The sequence below is a fragment of the Haliaeetus albicilla genome, chromosome 1 (genome assembly GCF_947461875.1).
Source record: "Haliaeetus albicilla chromosome 1, bHalAlb1.1, whole genome shotgun sequence".
In the NCBI taxonomy this organism is placed as follows: Eukaryota; Metazoa; Chordata; class Aves; order Accipitriformes; family Accipitridae; genus Haliaeetus; species Haliaeetus albicilla.
This window is the reverse complement of record NC_091483.1, coordinates 14,138,295-14,143,762: the sequence shown is the minus strand read 5'-3', so window position 1 is coordinate 14,143,762 and position 5,468 is coordinate 14,138,295.

Genomic DNA, 5,468 nt, shown 5'->3' with positions numbered 1-5,468 from the left:
CAGTATATTCATCTATATAGTCCAAGCCTCAAGCATAGCTTGTACATGCTATGTTACTATGATGAAATAATTTCAGAATGTATACATATTTCTTCCCGTAGCATCCATTCTCTGAATTTCTCCATCAATGGGAAGCAATACAACCTATTGACAGGCAATCACCCACATAAATTCTTCAAGTTAGTGAGCTCAGGCTGCTCATGCAATTCACACCTGCAAAATGGCATTCACTGAACCTGATAAACTACCTAAAGTAGCCAGTAAGGCATGGGGGAGGCAAGAGTTGTAAATTTTTCCCAGAGAGTCCCAGGTTTCATGAATAAACAGCCCAACCTCCATTAACCTGTCTGTAAAGAAGTGTCTTGAAAATTGGGTATTCAGGATGATGCTTTGTCAGTCTCTCCTATCAAGTGAAACATTCCCAAGGAAATAATTCAATATTCATTCAGGATAAACAACTTGGACAAACTCATCTCTTCCATATCTGAGTGTGTCTCAATATTGCTAGGCTGCAGAGTTAATCTGTTTTTCCTTAGGCTCAGTGATTCTTTTCCCTCCTTGAATGCAAAAGGGAAGTCTTGGGAGTATAAATTGAAAGAAATCCACCTGCAAGTCCCCTGTGACTTGACGGTGAGGCTGGACACACCACCAGGCTATACATATGCTTTTTGCTGCCCAGCTTCTCAATGTCCCATGGGCAGAGTCCACAGCTTGCAGTTTGAACCAGCCAGTCTTCCCTACATCAGCAAGGCCTGGCTTGGGCTAGACAAAAAAATCAGGTGTACTTTCATCCCAGTGGGACCCCTAGATCTCCCTGGCTTTGATAAGATAACTCCTGACCTATCCAAGCTCTGGCACTTTAAAAGCCCAGGTTTTGTGGCCTTATTTGGGGTAGCTCTGACCCTCCCACTGCAGAGAGACTGGAGAAAACTTCTGTCCAGTCATCCAGTAAAACCCGCCGTCCCAAGGTGTTCACATCCAGACAGCCCCAAGAGCCTGACCATGCACAGCAGCCCCAAATTTGGGAGCCTCCTACAAAAACTGGACACAAATGGCTGCCTCTACGTGTGCTGACATTGCAACTTCAACAGATTCATAATGCTAGAGCCCTCAGCAGATACCCAGGCTGTTACAGCCCTGGCCAGAAATATCAACCACAGCTGCTCTGTCTCATCTGACAAAGGAGCGATGATAACCAACTTCAGCAGTAAGAATAAAATGAGAGTGTTTTGAATGTAGATTGGGTTAATAAATTATATTGCTGCTTTGTTATAGAGATGCAAAAGTTTTCATGGGTTAGAAGAGCTGTTTCTGTGTTACAAATGTCTGAAGGAACACTGTTCACAGTTCAGGAATCACCAAAGAACAACCCAGTGTGCCTCGATTTAAGCCTTCAAGTACTGTCCTTCAAAAAACAGAGTATCTTGTAAACACATAGCATTGCGGATTAAATAAGCAACAGCCTGGAGTGTTGAAAGGGTTATTTCTTATTTTAGCATTTCAAATAGTTTTAGGAAGCGGTCATTCCCTTTTCTGTCTTAATAAAGCTTGTCCTACTTAGAGATGACAAAACCCATTTGTTACGAGGTGGCAGGCTGTACCTGAGCTCTGCTTAGGTTGCAGGAGGCAGAAAGGGCAGCCGAGCAGGGCACGCAGGCAGGCTGGGCGAGAGCTGGCAGGGCTCAGTACTGAGGGAAGGGAAAAGAACCAGAAGGAGAGAAAGAGGGGGAAAGCTGTAAGGAAGGGGCAGGAAGGCAGACAGTAGGGGATGAGCAGAGATTTTAAATCAACAAAACCCACTTCCTTCCAAAATCTCCTTAGAGAGACCAAATCTCTGGATTCCTCTTGTTGCTCTCAGCAAGCAGCTCCGAGGCCCCTTTGCAAAACAGTCACTCCTCGCCCCACCATCTCCTTCCCATGGGTGACAATGTCCTCATGCTACCAGCTCCTACATTAATTCCGTGACCTTAGGAGCACAGCTAGGAGTTACTGTGATACTTTTTGCTGTTTTCATTAGAATTCTTATGAACTTATGCTAAAAGAGAATGTTACTGCTCTTCCAAACTGAAATGCAAAGGAGGTAAAGGAACAGAGATTGCATGTCCAACCTCACCACATTATTCTGTGTGTTTCGCTGTTCTCTTTCGTTACGTGAGCACATGCTTGTTTCCAAAGGATCCTTACCACAGTCAGAGTAGTGCAGCAAGATTTAGGCTTTTATTTCCTCCCAGAGGTTGGCATTAAATAATAGGTAAGGCAGGGATTGCATAAACAATAATAAGATTAGGCTGTTGGATGCAGAGTTAACATTTAAGGAGGGCAAGGCAGCACCAGGCCCCTGCTTAGGAGAAAATAAAAGAGGCAGCCAGTTCCCAGCAGCTGGAACAAACTTGAACAATGCTTAATAATGTGAAGACATACTGTGAGTCCCAACATGCCTGCTTGTCTGTTTATACAGTTAAGATGAACACCAGCCTAGATGTGCCTCTGCAGTCTGCCAAAACAACTGAAGAAGTCTAAACTGATGAGACCCCTAAACACCGCAGCCTACTAAGTGTTTGCGTGGGATTGCTCCTGTGGTGGGCACATTGGCTGAACCAAACTGTTTGCAGCTGATCGCCACTTGTTTTCTGCTCCATAAGGGACACTTGGGAATAGCTCAGCAGATGGCTGAGCTCTCATGCAGCAGCCTGGCTGTGGGTAACGGGTGCAAGTCAAGTTTTTTCTAGTCTGATGTTAAATTTTTCCCCACTTCTTAATATCCACCATGAAATGCTAGAACAGTGTGTTTACCATCATATTCATTTAGCATTGCTATGCTGTTCTTACAGCTGTATTTGAAGTTAATGGAAATTATGCTGTGAAGATGTGAAATGCCTTGTAATGCTAAGAACTCTTGACAATGATCCGGTACTTCATATTTACCAGACACTTCAATTGTTTCAGCCCAAGTCTCTTAGTTCTCCTACTGTAGAAATGATAACACGCCTAGTCCATCGCTGTGCTGCAAAAATAATTAATGCGTGAGGAAGCTGGGTACCATGGAGGGAGAAGAGCAGAAGCTCTCCTAAGTGTTACTGTTGTGTGCAGTGGAGGATAGTAAATAGAATAAGCAAGGCCTGAGGCGGTATGTGGAAGGAACAGGGCAAAAGCCAGCACTGTAATCGTACAGCATGGTATGGGGCCCCTGAGAAAAGAGTATGTGGTTACGCAGTTAAAGGCAGGAGAACAGCTTCCACATAGAGCAGGGCATATGGCCGTTGGAGGGGTATTTCTTATATTTGAAAAACTTGTAACCTTAGCATTTTTACTGTGTGATTTTGGGCAAAAGGTAGGGGAAGAGGGTATGCTTTTAGTATGAATGCTGCTGTCCCACATCCTGATAAGCTTCTGCAGATGAGCACCCACCACACAACCACGTTTAAGGGTCCTGTTGATCTGCGCTTTCTTATTTGTGTGTGTAGGTCACAACAGCGCCCATTTCCTTGCTTTCTGTTGTACTTCCTGAACACTCGTTATCTCTTAGTGAAAGGGGTACCTACCGCGTGTTCGAGCTCCCAGCCCATAGCTTCATCTCCCTTCTGCTCACCAGGTATGTTAATAGCTCAAGCACCTTACCTTTGACAGTTCCAACACTATGTATGCACTGAGCATCAATTAATCTCTTCAGAGACTCACAGTTAGTGAAACAAAGCAGATACATTGTATAGGGGTTCCTATTGTGCTCAAGCACAATATTACTGTGCTTGAGCACAGCAAACCTGCAGATCTGAGGAAAACAATGACTATGCCTTGTTCTCATGCCTCAGTTTCCTTTTTGGTGGGTTAAGATCAGAATTGTTTTAAGTATATGGGCTTTAAACCACAAATCTTCCCTCCTAAACAGCAAAACTGACTGTCCTTTAGTTAAATTAACTACCTATGATACAGAAACCAGCCCTTCTGTTCTGCTCAAGCTTTCTGTACGTGTCAAATCCTCTCCAAAGCTCTCGAGATTAATATTTTATAAGTTTTCATGTCAATTAGGTCAAATACTAACCTCATTATTCTCCTGTTTAAAGATTTCCAAACGCTCTTTCTGCAGACATATTTAATTATTTGGTTTCTCTAAGCTGTAGCTGTCCTGTTTTCCTGGTATGATGCTGTCTGGGACTTCAGCAGCACTGCCTGGCAGCATGTGGCTGACTTGGCGTAGACTCACAGAGTCCTTCAGGTGGGAAGAGACCCTGGGAGATCTCTACTCCAACCTGCTGCTCACGGCAGGGTCAGCTTTGAGGTCAGATCAGGCTGCTCGGGGCTTTAGCTGGTCAGTCTTTAAAGACCTCCAAGGATGGAGACTACACAACCACGCTGGGCAGCCTGCTACACTGCTCGGCTGTTCTCACGGGGAGCAAGTTTCTCCTTACATCATGTCTGGACCTCTCTTCTTTTCAGGAATGCCCACTGCCTCTTGTCCTCCCACCACTGTGAAGAGCCTCTTTTCTGGGTAGCGCTGCTGTAAGCGGTGGTGGACTGCTGCTGGATCTCCCTGAAGCCATCTCCTCTCCAGGCTGAGAGGACAAGCCCTCTTCCCTCAGTCTCACCTCACAGAGCACGCGCTCCAGCCCCAGGCTGTCTGGGTCATCTCTGGTAGGATGAAGGAGATACCTCCTGCACTCCCAAGACAGCCGGCTGGCAGACCTAGAACACTCTGACTTTCCTTTAAGGTGAATCCTGCGTGTTGTCAAGCTGTGGTGGAGAGCGAGGTCCCTGCAGTACACTGAGGCACGTGGTGATAAGAGCACCGTCCTCACGTCCCCTGGGTAAGAGCTCACAAATAGCACCCACTGCCTGGGGTTGTCACCCGTCCGTCCTGCAAAACTGACCTCCGAGAGCCTGTGTGTTTTGTCAGTTAAATCCCGCAACGTCAAGAGCAGCAGGTTAGGAGCGGGTCTTGGTGAAGGGAGGGAGAAGCGGTGTCATGGTGCTTGGTCGGGGTCCATAAGGAGGCCTACTTTATGAGGTGAACTGCAGAAATGCCATGTGGAGCAGCAACCCAAGGCTCCTAACCCTCTACAAGACGGGAGTGCCCCGGGGGCCCAGCCCTGGATGGGTTGGGACTTTCCTGCCGCCTGTGCCGCTTTGTGCCACGTTAGGAACGTTTTCTTCCCCAGAAATTCAATTCGCTTGACCAGCCCCCGCCTCCCCGTCAGCCTGGCTCTCGCAGGCGTGTGTGGGGGAGGGAATCCGCTCTCCCCGCGGTGCCCGGCACCACTTCCACCGCAGACGACTGAATCTCGCCATCACCCTCCCCTCGCCCGCCGCCATTTTGTGACAGGGCGGGGAGGGGGTCTGCGCCTTGAACCCCCCAACCCGCCTTGCGGCCGCCGCGCGCCTCGGCCACACCCACGCTCCGCCCCTCCCGCTCCGGTGAAGGGGGGCGGGGCGACGGCACGGCCCCTCCCTCAGGGGCGGGAAGGGAGGGGAGG